This window comes from Myotis myotis, unplaced genomic scaffold (assembly GCF_014108235.1).
Source record: "Myotis myotis isolate mMyoMyo1 unplaced genomic scaffold, mMyoMyo1.p scaffold_m19_p_11, whole genome shotgun sequence".
NCBI classification, from domain to species: Eukaryota; Metazoa; Chordata; class Mammalia; order Chiroptera; family Vespertilionidae; genus Myotis; species Myotis myotis.
Window position 1 is genome coordinate 47,737,929 of NW_023416315.1, and position 23,096 is coordinate 47,761,024.

A 23,096-nucleotide genomic window follows, 5' to 3' on the forward strand; every position below is an offset into this window, starting at 1 on the left:
TGCTACCTTCTACTGCCCTTGTGGGTCCACCTGCCAGAGATCTGCACCCATTCTGTGCTCATGTTCAGTGCTGCACTTGATAAAAAGCATCTTGTTGCAAATATCCTTAGCAACTAACTACTATAATAACACAAAGTACTTGCAAACTTAGTATTTTCAGACACTGTACACATTGGGGAAAAGGTATTGGAGGTATAGAATAAACAAGTGTGTGTTTAAACCTGGGCTCAGATCAGTAAGAATCATTAAATTCAGTCTCTCAATCATGTAAATAAACCTTCTGCACTCATGAAAGTATGCCATTTGATAACCTTCAAGAGGTTTTCTGGAAGCGGGGGGGGGGGGGGGGCTTTTAAAAAAAATATCGATACAAAGGTGAAAACATGATAAAACCTGCAGCATCAGTTTCGCCTTAGAAGATGATTCTACCACAGATTCCAACTTCTAGCATTTTCTCGAGGTTTTCCATTGAACAGCTTCTAGTCAAGACACATTAACTGTGTACCTTCTCAGGCAAGGCTTTCACGCTTATGCTTCAAATCGCTTATTTTGAAAAAACTATCAAACTATGTTCCCAGTTGAAAATGTAGCTAATATTTTTTTAAATACGTTTTTATTGAGTTTTAGAGAGAGGAAGGGAGAGGGATAGAGAGATAGAAACATCGATGAGAAAGAAACATAAATGAGAAACATCATCTATAGGCTGCCTCCTGCATATCCCCCACTGGGGACCGAGCCCGCAACCCAGGAATGTATCCTGACCAAGAACTGAAACGGTGACCTCTTGGTTCATGGGTCCACACTCAACCACTGAATCAAACCGGCGGGCATGTAGTTAATATTTTTTAAGAGAACATCAGGATCACAAAATCCAGATTTTCCCTATAGTTTTTATCAATAATGCATATATTAAAAAGGGACACTACAGAGGTCTTGGGCTTCCAAACACAATTCAAATTTCAAAAATAAAACTTACATATCAAAACTTTGCATTTAAAGCAACTTCTGCGAAGTATAAATGCAATGAACTATACAAAGCAGCACATTATAGGACTCACTATTTTCAGATTACACACTGAGTAGGCACTCAGATTCAGTCTACACCAGACTGTGAACAAAACAAACTAATGCTCTGCATTTTGAAAAAAAGTTATTTTTAATGTAAACACTGAAGTTCTTGATTCACTGCTGTCAAAAGGAATCATCAGAATGTGTTTTAAAAATCACATTTCAGCCCAGCCCTCGTGGCTCAGTGGTTGAGCATCCATCTATGAACCAGGATGGTTCAATTCCTGATCAGGGCATATGCCAGGGTTTCAGGCTCGATCCCCAGTGTGGAGCGTGCAGGAAGCAGCCAATCAATGATTCTCTCTCATAACTGATGTTTCTGTATCTCTCTCTCCCCTCCCCGCTTCCTCTCTGAAATCAATTTTTAAAAAAAAATCACATCTCACTACAGCTACTAAGGGAGCCTACTGTCCTAGTTACACACAGATACACACATTTTCACCTATCCACTACCATATAAAGCAATGTGGATGCTCATCTTAATGCCACATCCACAGTTTCTAAAGAAACATTAGTGTAACATATGGTTTGTTGGTTATAATCTGCAACTTCTTTAATCAGACATTTAATCAGCCTATCAAACAAAAATTTCTGTAAGCCCAGCCAATGTGGCTCAATGGTTGAGCATCAACCTGTGAAACCAGGAGGTTATGGTTCAAATCCCAGCCAGGGTATATGCCTGGGTTGTGGGCTCCATCCCCAGTGTGGGGCCTGCAGGAGGCAGGTAACCAATGATTTTTTCTCATCATTGATGTTTCCCTCTCCCTCTCCCTCTCCCTTCTCCTCTGATAGCAATAAAAATATATATATATTTTAAATCTACATTTATCACTTATTATAGGTAAGTAAAATCTCAAAGTTAACAAAATTTCCCCAAATTCATTTGCTTTACTGAAATTTCCTTCAAATATTGCCAAATTGAAGATCCGGGACAGGCCAAACAGCCAGGACCAACACAGAGCTGTAAGTGAGCCATGCAGCAAGCCAGGGCTGTGCACACAGCTGGACTTGAGTACTTTCTGAGCCTAAGGGGATGAAGTAGGTTATATGGTAAAGGACCAACAAGGACTGGGAGCAGAGCTCCCTCTACCAAATTGTGCTGACTCAAACACCCACTGGGGGCAGACTTCATAGTCACAGAAGCCACGACAAATCATGAATACAGGTAAAATGAGGATGTGAGGGCCGCATGAAGCTGGGGGCTCAGCTGGAAGTCAAGGAGCCAAAATAAAATGGAAAAACCCCACAACAAAATAAGCTAGAGCAGAATCAAGTCAAAGAGATATCTCCTGAATGTCCATTAGCAGAAGAAAAGACAGAATTGAAGAGCACAGTATTCACCGTAGAAGCTAATGTAAGAGATCATTCAAGAAAAATAAGGGTAAGTGGGCCCAGAAGTCTGGAAATGCTGCAGGTTATATCCCTTCCTTAAGAAGCCAAAATGCTTTAGAAAATAGACCTGGTTCCGTTTCCCAAACAAATGTGCCCTCACATGTCATGTGAAGTGTCCACATTCTGGAAACCACTGAGCTAGAATATAGAAGAAAGAAGGTATGGGACAGAATCTAGAGAACCTTTAAGAGGAGAAGGAAAGTCTGAATTTCAACAGACTGAAAGGCTTTTCAAATGCAGTACACTTACATATGACACCACCAAGAAAGTGAGAATAACTCTAGCTTTGATTCTGTTGTTGCTGCTCATGAGTCCTGGATTAATGATGATCCATGTGCTTTAAATTTGTTTTAGATCCTTCTGGTAATAGCATTTACGATTCAGATTTATACAAGGAATAAAGTGAAGCAGTTATTTTCTAGACAACTAGACCTATAACTGTACTCATTAGGATCCCACACTCCCAAAGAACACTAGTGTTTCAAAATGCTAATCAGAATCCCACCAAAGACCAGGAAAATGAACACAGCAATTTACTACATACATCTCTACTGCAAGTCACATAATTGTTAACATTCTGATTCCAAAATCAGAGCTCAACAAAACAAAACCCATTCTTTAATACAGGAGTAGGGTTTTCTTCCCTCAAAAGCTATTTATTAAATTCAGGATTACCTTATATCCATACAGGTACACACCCTATACATACATAGTGTAAAATATAGGAATATATATGTGTGTGTGTGTGTGTGTGTGTGTGTGTGTGTATATATATAGACATATTAAAGAATCCTCAACCTAGCATTTCCTAAACTTACTTATTCACAGCTCTCCTGTCCCACTCCTATGCCTTCCACATCAAGGAACATAGGGCAAATAACACTCTACACAGGTAAGTAAAAATACTGAAAATGCAGTGGCACATGGAGTGCTACAGCTGAGCTCCTTGAGCAGTGAAGGGACTCAGAAGAGGCCTCCCCGGGATGTGCCACTTTGGCATGTGGACTACTTTGAGCTGGAGGCAATGGAAACTCTGCCAGCTCATGAGAAACTTCTATCTCTCCCTTAAACAATTTAAGTTTGGGGCCTTGCCCATAATAAGAGTTATCACCAGAAATAACTTTTTATGACCTATCTATACGGCGGGGCAAACCCCCATGTAATTACTGAACATCTATCTGCTCTTACCATCCTGTGAATGACCCTCCTCCCCTCTGAAGCTCCAGGTGCCTCCATCATCCTTTGCTCAGAATGCCATACACAACTCATGCTAACTTTCTGCCTCTGAACCTCTTCATGCACTGGGGTCTCCAACTCTCTCATGCATGTGGGGTTCTCATATATAGGTATGTAATTAAATTTGGTTATTTTCTCTTTTTAATCTGTCTCATGTCAGTGTAATTAGGGTGGAGGTAGAATTTCTTTCTTCCCCACATTATAAAAATAACAGTCACCAAAACAATTCATAATGTCCAATGCTTCACAGGCAGTTATGCCCCCACTAAACCCAACCCAAGCCAACCCCACCAGGGCAGTTACCACACATTTACAAAGATCCCAGCTAACTCCTGGAAAAACTGCTCAGCAGGCTTGGTGTCTTCTGTATCCCTAAGCCTTCCCTTTTATCAAACAGAAGACCCTCTGATTTGCGGAGTCTCCATCTACTGAATAACTAGGAAAACATCTCTGTGCCAATGTCCACAGTGAGGCATTTGCAAGAACCAAGCTGAGTGGAGCAACTCCAAAGTCACTGTCTTGGGTCAGCCTGGCATGTGGTACATACTAAGCACTGAATACATGGTGGTATCACATGTAGGATGAACCTGTAAGTAAATCGTGTACAGATTTTAAATATGTAAGCCTGAAGTCAGAAGAAACCACTCAGACTTTTTCTTCTCCACCCTTCCTCAAACTAAGCATTTCCTAGTTCCCCAACATGAGCTTAGGGCTCAAGGAGGGAAAGAGCCAGAACTGGAACTCTACTCCTGGAGTTCCACTTAGAACTGACACATATGTGGGCTGTGGCTGGTTTGTCACCCCCATCCATAGCAGGCCTCCATCCTACAGGGAGGGGAGCTGAGGTCTCTGGCTTTGCTCCCAGGCACACTTAACTATTTTTGTTAGCATATACTTAACCAATTCCTATACAGTAAAGGCATCCCACCCCCCCGCCCCCAGCATTTGGTGACACATTTCTGTGCACCCATTTTCTCATAAGTCCAATAGTATCCCTAATATGTATCATTTAGAAGACATTGCTTAAATCAATGGTAAATCAATTTTCCAAGCTATAGCACAAACTGCACCAAAAGTATTTAATTTTTAAAGTAAATGTATTTCTTAAGCATAATGACAATAGGTTTAAACATTCAATTTTAGAAAAAACCAAGATGGCGGCATAGGTTAATGCCGGAGTTTGCTGCCTCGAACAACCACTTCAAAAATACAACTGAAAGACGGAACGGACATCACCCAGAACCAAAGGAAGGCTGGCTGAGTGGAAGTTCTACAACTCGGAGGAAAGAGAATAGCATACCAAGACTCAGAGGAGGCGCAGTGCTGAAGTCAAATACTAAGGTGCGGAGGTGCATGCGGAGCGGGCTGGTGGCTGAGGGCACGGTTGTCTGTTTCAATCGGGAGGGAGTCTCAGACTCTGAGCTCCAGATCCGGGCAAGTCTCTAGGGACCCAGACTCAAACGGGAAAAGTGGGACTGTCTGGCTTTGGTCAGAACTCGAAGGCAGCTTTCTCTCCGAGGTTTGCAGCGGTTGCTGGGGCTCTGAGAGGCAGAGCCTCTGGGAACGGGACGGAGAGCAGCCATAACTGCTCGCTCCACCCACCCTGTAGATCCCCTGGGACCCGCCCCGCCCAAGCCCTGCACAGAGGCATTGACGGATAGCCTCAGGCAAAGGCTAGATTAGCACCGCCCTAGAGATCCAGCACAGAAGTTCTCCCACTGCAGACACAGCTGATTCTCATAGCCAGTTGGCCTGGAGGTCAAATCCCCGCCAGTATTACCTACAACAATCAAGGCTTAACTACAACAAGACTGCGCACAAAGACCCAAGAGGGTGCACCAAGAAAGCATAAAAAATGTGGAGACAAAGAAACATGACAGAAATGGAGGATATAGAGCTCAAAACCACACTTTTAAGGTCTTTCAATAAGTTTCTAGAAACTGCTGATAAACTTAATGAGATCTACAAGAAATCTAATGAGACCCTCGATGTTGTGATAAAGAACCAACTAGAAATTAAGCATACACGGACTGAAATAAAGAATATTATACAGACACCCAACAGCAGACCAGAGGAGCGCAAGAATCAAGTCAAAGATTTGAAATGCGAAGAAGCAAAAAACACCCAACCGGAAAAGCAAAATGAAAAAAGAATCCGAAAATGCGAAGATAGTGTAAGGAGCCTCTGGGACAGCTTCAAGCGTACCAACATCAGAATTATAGGGGTTCCAGAAGATGAGAGAGAGAGCAAGATATTGAAAACCTATTTGAAGAAATAATGACAGAAAACTTCCCCTACCTGATGAAAGAAATAGACTTACAGGTCCAGGAAGCGCAGAGAACCCCAAACAAAAGGAATCCAAAGAGGACCACACCAAGACACATCATAATTAAAATGCCAAGAGCAAAAGACAAAGAGAGAATCTTAAGCGCAGCAAGAGAAAGAAACTCAGTTTCCTACAAGGGAATACCCATATGACTGTCAGCTGATTTCTCAACAGAAACTTTGCTGGCCAGAAGGGAGTGGCAAGAAATATTCAAAGTGATGAATACCAAGAACCTACAACCAAGATTACTTTATCCAGCAAAGCTATCATTCAGAATTGAAGGTCAGATAAAGAGCTTCAGAGATAAGGAAAAGCTAAAGGAGTTCATCACCTCCAAACCAGTATTATATGAAATGCTGAAATGTACCCTTTAAAAAGAGAAGAAGAAAAAGGTAAAGATACAAATTATGAACAACAAATATGCATCTATCAACAAGTAAATCTAATAATCAAGTGAATAAATAATCTGATGAATAGAATGAACTGGTGATTATAATAGAATCGGGGACATAGAAAGGGAATGGACTGACTATTCTTGGGGGGGAATGGGGTGGGGGAGATTCGGGAAGAGACTGGACAAAAATCATGCACCTATGGATGAGGACAGTGGGTGGGGAGTGAGGGCGGAGGGTGGGGCGGGAACTGGGAGGAGGGGAGTTATGGGGGAAAAAAGAGGAACAAATGTAATAATCTGAACAATAAAAATTTAATTTAAAAAAAAAAACACATTCAATTTTAAAGTACATCTACTATCACTAAAAGGTGTGAAGTAGCAAAAAAGGATAGAAGTTCACAATACCACTAAGGAAAGGAAACTGAAAATGATTCATCAGCACATAATCCAGTAGTACAATTTAATAAAATATAAACATAAGTGTCTTTCAGAAGATTAAGACAGCTTTATGGAGGGCATGAAACTTGAGGGCACGGGAAGTAGTTGAGGGATTAAGATATGAGGGAAAGAATGGGAAGATTAGACCAGCAAAAGAGAAACAGACCCAGGAAATACAGCCCGCGGGAAGTCAAATATTTACCCCTAGGAGGGTGGGGGGGATAGACCTGGAAAGGGGTCTGCTAGTAAAGCGAACACCGAATGATCTCAGCATGAAACTAAGCGGAAACATCTTGCTCCCAAGTAGGCCCACAGCTTCTACTGCTTTTTGTTTTTTTTAATAAATTAATTCACTGCATTATAAATACACGTGCACTGTACAAAAGTGGAGGAAAAAAAGAATGAACTAAAAATGACCCATACTTCTGCTGCTCAGAGACAATCACTATTAACATTTTGGTTTATTATCTTTTTTTAATGCATTTATTCACACCAAAAGAATTTTTTATAGATATGTGTTGTTGTATAGCATGTTTTGTCATTTTATAATTGCTGAATATTCATTAAATACAGTATTAGAGAAATGGAAAGACTTATCTAAACAATGCTGAAACAATCATCCTTACTAGCAAAAAACTGAAAACAAATGCTCAGTAAGAGGGCATTAGTTAAACAGTGTACCTATGACAGAATATTAATCTACATGTCATTTTTTAATATTTTTTTAGACTAAACCCTTAGATTAGCTATTCCAAAGTACATGCATATTTTATAAGCTTTTGTTACATATTTCTCAGAAAAACCATACTGAATTATACTTTCTAGCAACATATAAGTAGGCTCATTTCTCTGCACCCTCACTAGAAGCTGAATTTTTTTAATATATGCCAATTTTTTTTTATTTTATTTTATTTTTTATTATTTTTTTTATTTTATTTTTTTTTTATATATTTTATTGATTTTTTACAGAGAAGAAGGGAGAGGGACAGAGAGCTAGAAACATCGATGAGAGAGATCGATCAGCTGCCTCCTGCACGCCCCCCACCGGGGACGTGCCCGCAACCAGGGTACATGCCCTTGACCGGAATCGAACCCGGGACCCCCGAGTCCGCAGGCCGACGCTCTATCCACTGAGCCAAACCGGTTCGGCCCAAATTTTTAAAACATGGTATCTCACTGATTTCTGGGAAGCTGAAATTTTTTTCATGTTTCCTGCTCCTCCTTTTTATAAGCCATCTATAGCAAGGTAAGTAAATTTGCTCGTAAGTTACAAAATTTTTCTGAGTTTGCCTTTTGCCTTTGAATTCTATTTATGGTATTTTAACATATAGAAGTTTAGTTATTTTAAAGTAAACAAATGAATAATTTCTTTAACAGTTCCTACTTTTGGTGTGGTGCTTTGAGAGGCTTTCTCCATTCTGGGATCATCTGTATTATCTTTGTGCTTTAAAAATTTTTTAAATATGTATTTTAAAAGCACAAAGCTCACCACCCTGAAATTATAACCATTCTTATAACTTTAAATATGTTCACCAATGTATACACACACATTTTAAATGGCTGCATACATTTCATACAATCTATTTTCCGAGACAGGCCTTTTCAAAAACTGCAGCTTGTTAGATCTAAATGAACAATCGTAAATGGTTTTACAGACTTCACACTCAACTTAATAACAGTCCCAAAGTTCCAGAATTGTTCATTTCTATCCCAGTTACTCTTCTCCTTCAATGTCCACCCGTTACTAAAAGACCAAGAAGAATAAGCTCATTCTTGGTAGTCGACCAAGTTCTGCATAATGAACTGTCATAATTATCAATGATCAGATGTCAATCCTTAGAGCATTTTCATTTTGATCTTTTCTTCCACCTTCATATAAATCCCATTCTTAGGGAGAGTCTGGTTAAAAGCTGGGGCTCTGGAGGTCCTGTGCTTTATTGTAACTCAGGCCTGACCACCGACCGGGCCTGGCCCTAACCACTCAAAGCCTGTTTGTTAACCTGTATGCTGTAAGGTGGACCAAACAATAGTACCTACACTTCATGGGTTTAGTAAAGGTTTAAAGTGGGAGGATGTTCATGAAGGAAGTAGGAATTACATGAATGCACATGATGTGGGCAATGTGTTAAGGCACCATACGGTCCCTGATCTAAAGGAGGTGAGTCTAGTGGGAGAAATCACCAAGTCCAGTCAAAGGGTTAAGTACTGGGACGGTGACTCAGGCAGGGACTCGGGATCCCAGGGAAGTCTCCTAGCCTGGGATGGGATGGAATGAGGGTAGGGGCTGAGCTGAGTCTTTTTAAAGGAGCAAGAGTCTGGTGACATGCAGGGGACATGGCACTTCAGACAGAGGGGAGAGCATGAGTAAAAAGAGTAAAAACAGAGAGGACAGCACAGTGATGGCGAACCTTTTGAGCTCAGCGTGTCAGCATTTTGAAAAACCCTAACTTAACTCTGGTGCCGTGTCACATATAGAAATTTTTTGATATTTGCAACCATAGTAAAACAAAGACTTATATTTTTTATCTTTATTTTATATATTTAAATGCCATTTAACAAAGAAAAATCAACCAAAAAAATGAGTTCGCGTGTCACCTCTGACACGCGTGTCATAGGTTCGCCATCACTGGCCTAGGAGCTTCTGGGAACTGGAGGGGCTGCTTCCTAGATCCAAGGGGAAAAGTTTAAATGCCTGTCAAACTTGGGCTTCACAACTCTGCTTTCCAAACATGAATAAGATTATGCTTTATAGGACAGTTTTCCAAATGCTATTAATGTTAAAAGCTATGACATACCCATGCCTTGAGGTCCTATAAAGAAATCTTAAACAGTGTCAATTAAAAAAATCATCTCATTTTACAAATGCTGAAATGAACACCCGGCAAAATTAAGCTCAAACTAGATCCCACGTCTTCTCAAAGCAAAATGTTCTATGCCTAAGCAAAAATAACACACAGCTTTTTTAGGAGCCAGAAAATATGTGAATGAAAACTTTAAAAAACACAACATTAGCCGAAACCGGTTTGGCTCAGTGGATAGAGCGTCGGCCTGCGGACTGAAGGGTCCCAGGTTCGATTCCGGTCAAGGGCATGTACCTGGGTTGCGGGCACATCCCCAGTAGGAGGTGTGCAGGAGGCAGCTGATCGATGTTTCTCTCTCATCGATGTTTCTGACTCTCTATCTCTTTCCCTTCCTCTCTGTAAAAAAATCAATAAAATATATTAAAAAAAAAAAAAAAATTAAAAAAAAAAAAAAAACAAAAAAAACACACAACATTACATATTATAATCATCTTGTTTATAGTGTGCATTAAATGTATATATTAAACAGGGAGCTTAAAGTCCTTAGTAACGTAAGTTTTATTTAAATATGATTTATTCTTCATTTAATGTTTTGAAAGCGAACAAAAAATACATCTTGCTGAGAAAATACCAGATATCAAGAAAAGTAAAATAAATTTCAAATTGGTCCTTAAAAATGATACACTCTTTTCTCTAGACATCTAAAACACAAGTTTAAAATTGGTCCCCCAAAGACATTTTATTCCAGACTGACTCAGTTACTGAGGATTTGGGACCTATGGAGGACTGAAACAGCAAAGAGTAAAAACACAAACACATTCCTAAGAGTTTTGGACCCTAATTCACATTTGAAGAATGGCAAACAACAACTCCTCAATTTCAAGCACATCCATTTAAATTTTCCATCCTGAAAGAAAGGCACACTATGCCTGCTGGTTTCTCCAGGAGTGAATTTCTGATACAAGGCCCTCAAGGACCCAAGAATGGTCACGCCTGTAAGAAATGTCACATAGGACTCTGGTACTACAGGGTTTGCATCACCTCTCCGATAGGAAAGGGCTTCTACCACTGGCTTCATTTTAAAGGCAAGGCTGCAATATTTAACTGCTGGAAAGACCCAAATTTTGTTGCGAAAAAAATAAAATCCACACCTTAAGAGTTAGTTTTAAGGGGGGGGGGAAACAAATTAAAGTTTCACAGCTTGTTTCCTTGGCATTTTCCTGGATTGCCATAGCTAAAGAAAACCTGGGCATCTGTCTCTTGGGACTCTGCATTAGATTGGGGGTGTTATAATAATAATCACAATAAAGCTTGCATTCTTACCCAGGCTGTTTCTACAGCCAAAATTAGAAGTGGTCAAACACTAGGTCAGATTATTCCGGGAGATTTGTTCATTCAAAAAGACAACCAAGGTACCCATGACCAAGGTGGGGGGTGCAAAAATAAATAAAGACTATTCAGTCCCTTCAAAGGATTCACAGTCTGAAATTCATGGGAAAGGAGGCTGTACTGAAGATCAAGATGAAGTTAGTTATCTCTGGAAGATAACAATCAGTAAGAGGCAATGGAGCTTAAGGAGCTGTAATAGCTAAGCAAACTGCAGAACCAGCTCAGGCATTCATTTGCCCTTTGGCTCTCTTGATGACATATTTGGAATGGGAGCCATGCCTTGCAAGGACCTGAGCTTTCATAAAATGGTGAAAAAAACAAACACCTAGTATATAGAAAGTCCCTCCACCTTTGGCAAAATAGTTCTTATAAGATGACACCCATGAGAAGAAGAAATAGTTTAACATTCTAAGAGAATCAATCAGCCACCCCTCTAAGGTAATGAGCACTCTCCTGCAACTTCCAAAGATGGGCATAATAGAGTTAAAGCGAGCCAGCCTTCTGTTTGCACGCCTGGAAATTTGAAATGCGAAGCAACTATGTCCTAAAATTACCACGAGAAGCCACAAACAGTAAAATATTTTCCTAATAACCAATAACTTGTTAAACACACAAATAGAATTCTCATATCCAACTGTTGTTGTTTTTTTTTAAGAAAATAATAATCTTACCCCTAACCTTACACAACCCACAAACTCTCCAGGATTCCAGATCATCGGCTAGACAGGGTGGTTACCAAATAGTGTCAAACTTAAAACGGCACGCATCTGCGGAGTGTTGAGGTATGTTTAGATTCGAGAAGCTCGAAGCTTAAAGTACAAGTGCCTTCAGTTCCCCTTGTGTCACCCTGATACATGTCTTCTAAAAACTGGGTGACCATTTACTCCACTCCCCACTCGGGCGGTTTCAATGCCCACACAGGAAGGGCCATTACACAGAGCAAATAAAACCCGAGTAAGTTGATGCGATTCCGTATTTGCACACTAACCCCGACTACGAACTAAAAGCGACAGCAGCCCTCCAATCGGAGGAGAGAATCCTATTTTTGGCAGAGGGCTCGCTCCCGAGGAAAACCCCTGACTTTGGAGACTGGCCTCCAGGAATGCCCACCAAGCTTTGCCCCCCCGGACCCTCACCGCGTCTGCCTCACGCCACGTCCCCAGGTGGCCGAGGCGCCCCGGGGCCGCGCGCGCGGTTACCTGCGGGGTCAGCGCGCGCTCCCGCGGGGCGCAGGGTCGGGGGCGCGCCGAGGCCGCGGCGCAGGCCCGGCCCGACTGGCGGGCGCCGGGGGCTCTGGCCGGTCCCGCCGCCGCACTCGCATCCCTCCCGCTTCCCCGGCCCGCTCCCCCGAGGGAACCGAGCCAAAGAGCGACTGTTACCCAATAATAGCGACCTGCACCGTCGCCACAATGCCGGCGGGTAACCCGGAAAGCAGGGCGGCCGGCGCCCCGCACTCGCTGGAGAGCACGAGACCGGGAGGAGCGGTCCCGAGGGGCGCGGGGGGAGGGCAGGAGGCCGGGCGCCCCGCGGGGGTCGCCGCACGAGGGGCGGGAGGCGAGGCGAGCACGGCCGAACGGCCCCAGCTCCACCGCCCCAGCCCGGTCGCCACCAGGCCTCTGCCTCGGCGCGATGAATCGGGCTTTTTCCCGGTGCGTGGTCCAGGCCCGGCCGCCCCGAGCCCGAGCCCGCGGGGACTCAGGGCGGCCCCGCTCGCGCCCCGGAGCCCCCGGCCCCGCCGCCATTCCGCCCGGAGCCGCGGCTCGGAGCTCAGGCCTCGCCCGGCGCCTGGGCTGGGCCGCCGCGGGCCCCGTCACTGCGACACCGCGGCTCCGGGCCTGGCCTGCGCCGCCTCCCCTCAGTCCCGGCGCCGCCACGCTCACCCGCATGTCCCTGCTGCCGAAATGGCTCCGGCGACGTCTCCGCCTGGTCGCTGGGCCTGGGCCTCGGTTAAATCCCCGTCCCGCCAAGGTCTGGCTGCGTCCCTCAGCCGCCGGGGCCGCCCCGCCTGGAGCTGCGTGCGACACGGCCCCCGCCTCCTCCTCCTCCTCCCCTGCCCGCCCGCCGGCCCTCCTCCCGCCGCCGCCGCCTGCACCACGCAACCTCCGCCCTCTCGCCTTCGCTCCGCCGCTCCCCGCCCTCCCGGCTCACCGGCTCCCCGACTTCCCAGCTCCCCGGCTCCGGCCACCGTCGGGAGAGGCGCGTGGGGGAGGGTCGGGACGCACCGCCGGCGGCGTCCGGGGCGGGGGGGGGGCCGGGAAACCGCCGCCGCCATCGCCCCACCGGCCCGAGCGCGGGGGTGGGGGGTCCGGAAACCGCCCGCCGCCGCCGCGGCCCCCGCCCGGGGTCCCCCGCCGCCCGCCCGGTTCCTACCTGAAGACCGGGCCCTCGGCCCCGCGCCGTCCCGGGCCGGCGCTCCGGATCCTCGTCCGGGTTTTACAGCCTCCCTCGCCTCCGGGCCGCCTCCAAAGACCCGGCTTCCCGCCACTTCGGACCCGACGAGGAGGGGTCACCTTCTTCGGCAGGGGGCACCCACCGCGGCAGAAAGTGCCCCGGAACAGTTGAGGAGAGGGCCTCGCAGCTCCTGCCCCGCCCGGCGCACACCCCTCCGTGCAGCCGGAACCGACCTGGAACTCGGCTGCACCCGATCCGCGTGCCTCCGGGGTCGGGACCCTTCCCCAGCCGGGTGCCGGCGGCGGATGCGCAGAGCTGGGCAGGAGCTCGGGAAAGCGGCCGCCGGCCGCGGGGAGCGAGCCGTCCCCGCCCGAGGCCCCGCACACCTGCAGGCCTTGGCCATCGGCACCTGGCAGCCCGAGCCTGCCCCTGCCCGAACCGCTCTCTCCGGAAAATCGGTTCGAAAACAAAACTATACCAGGCTTCCCGCTTCCAACTTTAACCAACTTTTTTTTTTTTTTTCCTAGCAAATGTTAACACGGAATCACTTTATCTTTGTAAAGGGAAATCAAGAATAGAATTTAAGGACTTACATGGATGGCACGAGGTGTGACTAGCACAGTATTGTTTTCAGGTGTAGGCTGAAGTAGTTAATTGCATCCCTTTGAAATTAACTGTGAAGTTGGGGGACTGGAAACAATACAAATTTTGGCAGCACAGCCAACTGGCTTCCTAATGGTGACAGAGTCTGGTGAAAGCATGGGTTTGGGGGGACTCCTGCTTTAATACCATGGTTCATTCACAACATACCAGAGAGCCAGCTAATTTTATGAACAAGCGAGGAAGGATTTCAAATGATCCTATCTGGGCAAAAGACATGGTGAATTTAATTTCCTGTTTTGCTCCAAACTAAAACAATACAGAGATTCTAGTACCACCTTGGGTTAGAAATCCTAGGCCCTAGGCCCTGAGCAGGGAGGGCTGCCCCCAGAGCCCATACTGTTTCCTGCGCCACGTGGGTTTCTCGGGTTTCTCTTAGAAGGCTCGTCCCACAGTATATGTGGTCCTCTTACTGACATGTGGTCTTTTGTCAACATCTGTTAAGTATTTTTAGAAGTATTGCATTTGTGTATACTTGTCACCAAAGTATGTAATCTCAGTCTGTGCATTTAACATTCTTGGTTTATACCCTATACATCTAAAAACCTAGTCAAAAGAAAATTTAGATGTATTTTACAACTTTTCTGTGGGCACATGGTAAGATTAAAGGTAAAAATGGAAGGCCTGCCCTGGGGCCAGTTTTGCTCAGTGGTTAGGGTCTCAGGGTTTTGTTTTGTTTTTGTTTTAAATCATGGTATCAGCAAGTCTGAATTGCTAGTGAAATACATTTCCTTGCCTTTCCCAGCTTCTAGAGGCCACCCACATTCCTTGGCACTTGGCCCCTTTCTGACCCTTTTTAAAAAATATATTTTTTTATTGATTTCACAGAGGAGAGGGAGAGAGAGAGAGAAACATCAATGATGGGAGAATTCATTGACTAGCTGCCTCCTTCACTCCTCCTACTGGGGATCAAGCCCACAACCTGGGCATGTGCTCTTGACCAGAATCCAACTCAGGACCTTTCAGTCCACAGGCCGACGCTCTATCCACTGAGCCAAACTGGCTAGGGCAGGTCTTGGGTTTGATTCCTGGTCAAGGGCATGTATGTGGGTTGCAGGGATTTAAAAAAAAATAAAATAAACTAATTGATTTCAGAGAGGAAGGGAGAGGGAGAGCGCAACATCAATAATGAGAAAGAATCATCAATCAGCTGCCACCTACATGCCCCACACTAGGGATCAAGCCTACAACCCGGGCATGTGCCCTGACCAGGAATCAAACCCTGACCTCCTGGTTCATAGGTCGACACTCAAGTTGATGCCACTGAGCTACGCCGGCTGGGCTGGGATACAGGTTTGATTTCTGGCCGTGGTCAGGTGTGTGTGGGAGGCAACCAATGGATGTGTCTCTCCAATATTTCTTTCTGTGTCCCTCCACCCTCGCCCATCCTTCTACTCACTCTAAAAAATTAATGGAAAAAAATCCTCAGGTGAGGATTAACAATACAAAAGTGTAAGCCTGTCCCTGTGGACGATGGCTTTTTTTTAATATCCTCATTTCTCCTTTCCTCAGACAACTTTATCCCTGTCTTCTCCAATCTGATCCTTCAATATGGCATCCTGGTCTGTGACTTCCCACAGTTAACACAAGACACAAGTTGGTCAACTTTCCCTTTACTGTTTGTTTCTCCCACTGCTATTTTTTTTTTTTTTAATGGAAGTACAATATTTAGACCGCCTGTGCCACCATCTCCTCTTAGACCAGTGGTTCTCAACCTTGGCTGCACATTAGAATCACCTGGGAATCTTTTTAAAATCCTGATTTCTGGGCCTCATCCTCTGGAAATTCTGTTTCTTTGTTACTAATGTTGTGGCCCCACCCCATAACAAAGAAACAGAATTTCCGGAGGATGAGGCCCAGAAATCAGGATTTAAAAAAGATTCCCAGGTGATTCTAATGTGCAGCCAAGGTTGAGAACCACTGTCTTAGTCTATTCCATTGCCTTTTACATCCACTTCACAACCAGGTTGCTTCCACTCTGGGTAAGTAACCTTGCCTTCTACTTAACAGATCAAGGCCATCTACTCCAAAATGATCTTCCTCCATCTCTCTCCACCATCTCAGCAAAATTGATGTCCCTCTTTCAGTTGACCAAAAGTTTGGACGGATAATTACCTTGATAGATAACAGAAGCAAAGTACGAAATAGTCTCCAACTAGAATATGAGGCCAAACCCAATGGAATAAAATATAACTCTAAAAGTCCAAAACAATATGGTAAAGTTCAACAAGCCTAGCTTTAGAGTTAGGTAGGTCGTAGTTTATATTCTGACTCAAACTATTCTTTTGCTCTAGTTAAATCAAATGTTAAATGGGGATAGAAAGATCTACTTTAGCCCTGGTTGGTGTGGCTTGGTTGGAAGGTTGATGGTTCAATTCCCGGTCAGGGCACAAACCTGGGCTGTCTGCTTGATCCCCGGTAGGGGGAGTGCAAGAGGCATGATCCCACATCGATGCTTCTCTCTCCTTCTCCCTTCCTCCCTCTCCAAAAATAAGGGAAGGGCATTTCCTTTATAGTTCCAGCCTAATTTCTCACTGTTAATTCCCTTTCCTGTCTCCATAAAGTGGAGGTCCCTGGCCTTCCCTACTGCTGTTGATAACACCAACATTTTCTAAGTCATATGGGCCTGAAAACTCAAAATCCTGATAGAGATAGTCCCCATCCTAGAGAAATCCTTTGCTTATTTTGGTCAGTCTGTGAGGGCAGGCACGATCGCCTCACGTCCACTGCCCAGTGAGGAAACCTGAGACTCAGAGATGTTAGACAATTTGCTCCAGATCACTCAGCTTGGTCGGTGGTACAAGCTGACTCCCCGGTCGGCAATATTCACTACTTTACTATAATGTTTTCCCACACCTATATTGGTTCTTTAACCTTCTTAAGGGTTTTCCTGGTTCTGATCTCTGTCCTTGTAGTCTGTGCAATGACTGAACACAGACGGTTCTTTCCAAACTGAGACGGTTGTATCTTTGTCCTTTCAAACTTTTCAGTGGCTCCCCATTGTTTACAGGGTTCAGTCTAAACTCTAACCTGACACCTAAGGTTTGCCATAATCTTGAGCTAACTTACTTTTCCAAATTTATTTCCAGGCACTTCCCAAAAACAGCTCTCAGCTTCATCCAGCCCTGTTGGGCCTGTGATTGGCCCATAAATACTGGCCTGGGATCACCATTTATGAACGTTTGCTGCCATTGGCTCCCTTAACAGAAATAGTTCCCTCCTTTCCTGCATCTGCAAATGAAACTCATTTTTCTAAGATCCAGCTCATGACACTGCCCCCTCCTCAACCTGCTCCCCAGGAACCCTACTTTGCACCTTCAACCCAGGCTTTTGTGATCTCTCGCTGACTGCTAACTTCTCACATGTGCCTTTAAGCCTGGTGATCTGGGCAGTGGGTTAGACACTATTTCCTAAAGTTCACTGGCCCCTCAGCATTGTGCCTGAAGAATGCTGAAGAGTGTTCAAACATATTTGTTTACTAATCAAATGAAAGGGTACTGTGACACATGACTAGCCATATGAGCTATTATTACTAAGACATGAGTTAGGAACTAGTCATCCAATGCAAAGTAAATTAATTTCATGGGATAGTTCCCAAACCTGTCTTTGCTTAAAATCACCTGGGGACTTGACTACTAATTCTAGGGCCCATTCCAGATCAACTGAGTCAAAATTGGGTGGGAAAGGGCAGGGAAGGAATTTGCAACTGCCAGAGTTTATATTCTGGTTTCACTACTTATTATCTGGGTAACTTTGAGTTACTTAATCTCTCTGTGCCTCAGTTTCTTCATCTATAAAATGGGGGTCATAATAGTATCTCATACTATTATGTAATTTAAATAATAAACATTACCTATGAAAATGATGATGATAGTAATGATTATATAATTACCCAGGCCAGTCTGTGTTTGGCAACCACTGATTTAATGAACTACTCCTTCCTCTGTTAAAGTTCCAAATGTTATGACCTTAAAAGTTCTGTTATTAACATTATGACATACTAGAGGCCCAGTGCATGAAATTCATGCACTGGGAGGGAGGGTCCCTCAACCCAACCTACACCCTCAGTCCAAGAGCGCTTGGGGGACGTCCAACTGCCACGGAGGTGGGAGAGGCTCCTAGGCTCCTGCCACTGTCGCTGCTCCAGCGCTTCCCCAGCGCTTCCCCTGTGGGAGCACACTGACCACCAGGGGGCAGCTCCTAAGTTGAGCATCTGCCCCCTGGTGGTCACTGTGCATCATAGTGACTAGTCATTCTGCCGTCAGGCCGAAACCGGCTCTCCGACATTCCCCAAGGGATCCCAGATTTCAAGAGGTTGCAGGCCAGGCTGAGGGCCCCCACGGGTGCACGATCGGGGCCAGGGAGGGACCGCAGGAGGGCTCCAGGGCGTGTCTGGCCCATCTCGCTCAGTCCCAATCAACTGGACCCCAGCAGCAAGCTAACCTACCAGTCGGAGCATCTGCCCCCTAGTGAGCAGTCATAGCGAGTGGTTGAGCAGCCTTAGCATATCATTAGTATATTACACTTTGATTGGTTGAACGGCCGAGCGACCGCACACTTAGCATATTAGGCTTTTATTATATAGGACTACAATGTCTTATTTGTTTTTGAAATAATGTATATTAAAGAAGAGTAAAAAGATTTTCAATTAAATCTGTTTAATCCAAATCATGAAATATACATTATGTGTGGTTTTTGAAAAACCAGTTCCTCTTAGAAAAATAACTACACATGTGCTATAATTTAACCAGCTTAGAATTCAAAGGCTACAGGAAAGAGATGAAACAATATTATGATTTCTTCCACTTAGGCAATGAATCATCAATCTTTTTGAAGAAGCAGGTTTTTAGTTCTCTATTTTAGTTCATTAGAAAAAAAATTTCATAGCTCATTTTGGTCCATCAAATATCAAACAACATTTTAATGATGTTAAATGTAACTAGATATAAAATAGGAAGCAAAAATTTACTTACCAAAATCACAAACTAAATATGTCTGAATGGGAAAGACAGAATGGGTAGCCCCACCTCCTGAACTCTTGACTTACAAATGGCCTATACCAGTGGTTGGCAAACTGCAGCTCGCGAGCCACATGTGGCTCTTTGGCCCCTTGAGTGTGGCTCTTCCACAAAATACCACGTGCGGGCGCGCATGTACAGTGCAATTGAAACTTCGTGGCCCATGCGCAGAAGTCGGTATTTTGTGGAAGAGCCACACTCAAGGGGCCAAAGAGCCGCATGTGGCTCGCAAGCCCCAGTTTGCCGACCACTGGCCTATACAAACAGATACGCCAAGGCCTTGTTTTTATTGGTTGAATTCTACTAAAGATTCCTAGTATTTTCCTTTTTTCTTTTAATTTATCTTTATTGTTGAAAGTATTACAGATGTCCCCCTTTTCCCCCACATTCACCCACTCCTCCCCCTCCTGCCCCCTCCCCAGGCCTTCACCACACTATTGCCTGTGTCTATGGGTTATACATTCATGCATATAAGTTCTTTGGTTAATCTCTTCCTGCCTCCTTGCTCCCCTTCCCTTTGAAAATTGTCAGTCTGTTGCATGCTTCTGTATCTCTGGATCTATTTTGTTTGTCAGTTTATTTTGTTCACTAGATTCCACATATAAATGAGATCATGTGATATTTGTCTTTCTTTGACTGGCTTATTTTGCTCAGCATAATAGTCTCCAGGTCCCTCCATGTTGTATCAAAGGGTAAGAGATCCTACTTTTTTACAGCTGCATAGTATTCCATTGTGTAAATGTACACCCCTTTTTAATTTTTATTTGTTTTTTGTTAATCCTTATCCTAGAATATTTTTTTCACCATTGATTTTAGAGAGAGTGGAAGGGAGGGAGAGAGAAAGAGAGAGGGAAACATTGATGTGCTAGAGACACATCTATTGGTTGCCTCCTGTATGCACCCAGACGGGGGCTGGGATCGCGCCTATAACAGAGGTACATGCCCTTGACTAGAATCAAACCCAGGACCTTTCAGTCTGTGGGCCAACACTCTGACCACTGATCCCAAACAGCTAGGGCCCACACCTTTTTTATCCACTCACCTACTGATGGGTACTTGGGCTGTTTCCAGATCTTAGCTAATGTAAATGATGTTGCTATGTACATAGGGGTGCATATATCCTTTCTGATTGGTGTTTCAGGCTTCTTAGGATATATTCCTAGAAGTGGGATCACTGGGTCAAATGGAAGTTCCTTTCTTTTTTGTTGTTGTTGTTAATCTTCACCCGAGGATATTTTTTCTATTGATTTTTAGAGAATGGAAAAGAAAGACAGAGAGAAATATCGATGTGAGAGAAGCACACTGATTGGTTGCCTCCTGCAGGAGCCCTGATCAGGGCCCCGGCAGGGGAGGAGCCTGCAACCGAGGTACATGCCATTGACTGGAATCGAACACAAGACCCTTTGGTCCACAGGCCAACACTCTATCCACTGAGCCAAACCGGCTAGGGCGGCAGTTCCATTTTTAATTTTTTGTGGTCCATGGTGGTTGTACCAGTTTGCATCCCCACCAGCAGTGTACTAAGTTTCCTTTTTCTCCATGTTCTGCCAGTACTTGTTGTTTGTTGATTTATTGATAGCCATTCTGGCATGTGTGAGGCGGTACCTTACTGTCATTTTAATTTGCATCTCTCTGATGATTAGTGACGTTGAGCATCTTTTCATATCTCTCTTGGCCATTTGTATGTCTCTCTGCAGAAGTGTCTATTTAGGTCTACCCATTTAAAATATAGATAGATAGATAGATAGATAGATGATAGATAGATAGATAGATAGATAGATAGATAGATAGATAGATAGATAGATTTCAGAGAGAAAGGGAGAGGGAGAGAGAGATAGAAACATCAATGATGAGAGAGAATCATTGATTGGCCTCCTCCTGCACACCCCACACTGGGGATTGAGCCCACAACCGGGCATGTGCCCTGACCAGGAATTGAACTATGACTTCCTGGTTCATAGGTCAACACTCAACCACTGAGCCATGCCGTCCTGGCCTCTGCCCATTTTTTAATTGGATTGTTTGTCTTCCTTTTGTTGATTTGTATCATTACTTTATATGTTTTGGAAATTAACCCCTTATCAGATGTATCATTGGCAAATATGTTCTCTCATACTGTGGGTTCCCTTTTCATTTTGATGCTGGTTTCTTTTGCTGTGCAGGAACTTTTATGTTAATGCTGCCACATTTGTTTATTTTTTTCCTTTGTTTCTCTTGCCTGAGGCGATGTACCAGTGAAAATTCTGCTACTTGAGATGTCTGATATTTTGCTGCCTATGTTTTCTGAGGATGAAAATGAAGGAATGGAAAAAAATTTCTATACAAATGGAAATTAAAAAAAGCTGGGGTAGTAATACTCATATTTGACAAAATAGACTTCAAATGAAGGGCATAACAAGAGACAATGAAGGTCACTACATAATATTAAAGGGATCAATACAACAAGAGGATATAACTCTGGTAAACATATGTCCCCAATATACAAGCACCCAAATATATAAAAATACTTCTAGAGGACTTTAAGGGAGAGAGAGACAGCAATACAATCATTGTATTGCTTTAACACCCCACTGACATCACTGTGTAGATCCTTTAAACAAAAAAATCAACAGGAAACTGTAATACTCAACAACACACTAGATCAGATGGAATTGACATTTATAGAATATTCCACCCCAAAGTTACATTCTTCTCAAGTACACATGGGTCATTCTCAAAGATAGGCCACATGTTATGACACAAACTAAGTCTCTAACAGTGGTTCTCAACCTTCCTAATGCCGCGACCCTTTAATACAGTTCCTCATGTTGTGGTGACCCCCAACCATAAAATTATTTTCATTGCTACTTCATAACTGTAATTTTGCTACTGTTATGAATCGTGATATAAATATCTGATATGCAGGATGTATTTAGGCGACCCCTGTGAAAAGGTTGTTCGACCCCCAAAGGGGTTGCAACCCACAGGTTGAGAACCGCTGCTCTATAAGTTCAAGGAGATTGAAATCATATTAAGCATCTTCTCTGATCACAATGGCATGAAACTAGAAATAAAATCACTCAAATACATGGAGGCTAAATAGATGCCATTAAACAATGAATGGGTTACCATTGAGATCAAGGAAGAAATAAAAAATTCCCTGGAAATAAATGAAAATGAACATATAACAACCCCTAACCTATGGGACACAGCAAAAGCAGTTCTGAGGGGGAAGTTCATAACACTACAGGCCTACCTCAAAACACAAAAAAAATTCCAATAAGTTATTTAACCTTACAACTTAAAGAATTAGAAAGAGAACAATAAACAAAGCCCAGAGTAAGTAGAAGGAAGGAAATAATAAAGATGGGAGTGGAAATAAATGACATAGAAACTAAAAAAATAATACAAAAGATCAATGCTAGTTCTTTGAAAAGATAAACAAGATTGATGAACCTTTGACCAAACTCATCAAGAAACAAAGAGAGAGGACCCAAATATACAAAGTCAGAAAGAGATGAAGTAATAACTAACACCACAGAAATACAAGGATTGTAAGCAAATACTATGAACAACTATATGCCAACAAGCTGGACAACCTGGACAAAAATAGACAAATTCCTAGGAAAATACAATCTTCCAAAACTGAATCAGGAAGAATCAGAAAACCTGAATAGGCCAATAACAATGGGTGAAATTGAAGCAGTAATAAAATTAAAAACACACACACACACACCTCCCAGCAAACAAAAGCCCTGGTCCGATGGCTTCACAGGGGAGTTTTACCAAACAAAGAAGAAATAATACCTACCCTCCTCAAACTATTCCAAAAAACCCAAGAGGAAGGAACACTTCCCACCTCTTTTTATGAAGCCAGCATTACCCTAATTCCAAAACCAGATAAAGACACTACAAAGAAAGAGAATTACAGGCCAATATCCCTGATGAACATAGATGATAAAATCCTCAACAAAATATTAGCAAATTGGATCCAGCAACATATA

The 23,096-nt window shown here is 43.8% G+C and overlaps 1 protein-coding gene across 4 annotated transcripts in view; it reads right to left on the reverse strand.

The window, feature by feature from the left end:
* CUL1 (cullin 1) overlaps positions 1 to 13,674 on the reverse strand; it is a 100,949-nt gene extending 87,275 nt beyond the window's left edge. The window contains exon 1 of one of the 4 annotated variants that reach the window (XR_004970931.1): positions 12,925 to 13,086. The gene's annotated coding sequence lies outside the window, so the exon portion shown is untranslated. Of the gene's footprint in view, positions 1 to 12,924; positions 13,087 to 13,192; positions 13,273 to 13,414 lie in introns of those variants that run through there. The other 3 variants (XM_036328428.1, XM_036328430.1, XM_036328427.1) reach the window with 3 other exon arrangements.
* Positions 13,675 to 23,096: the final 9,422 nt, after the last annotated feature.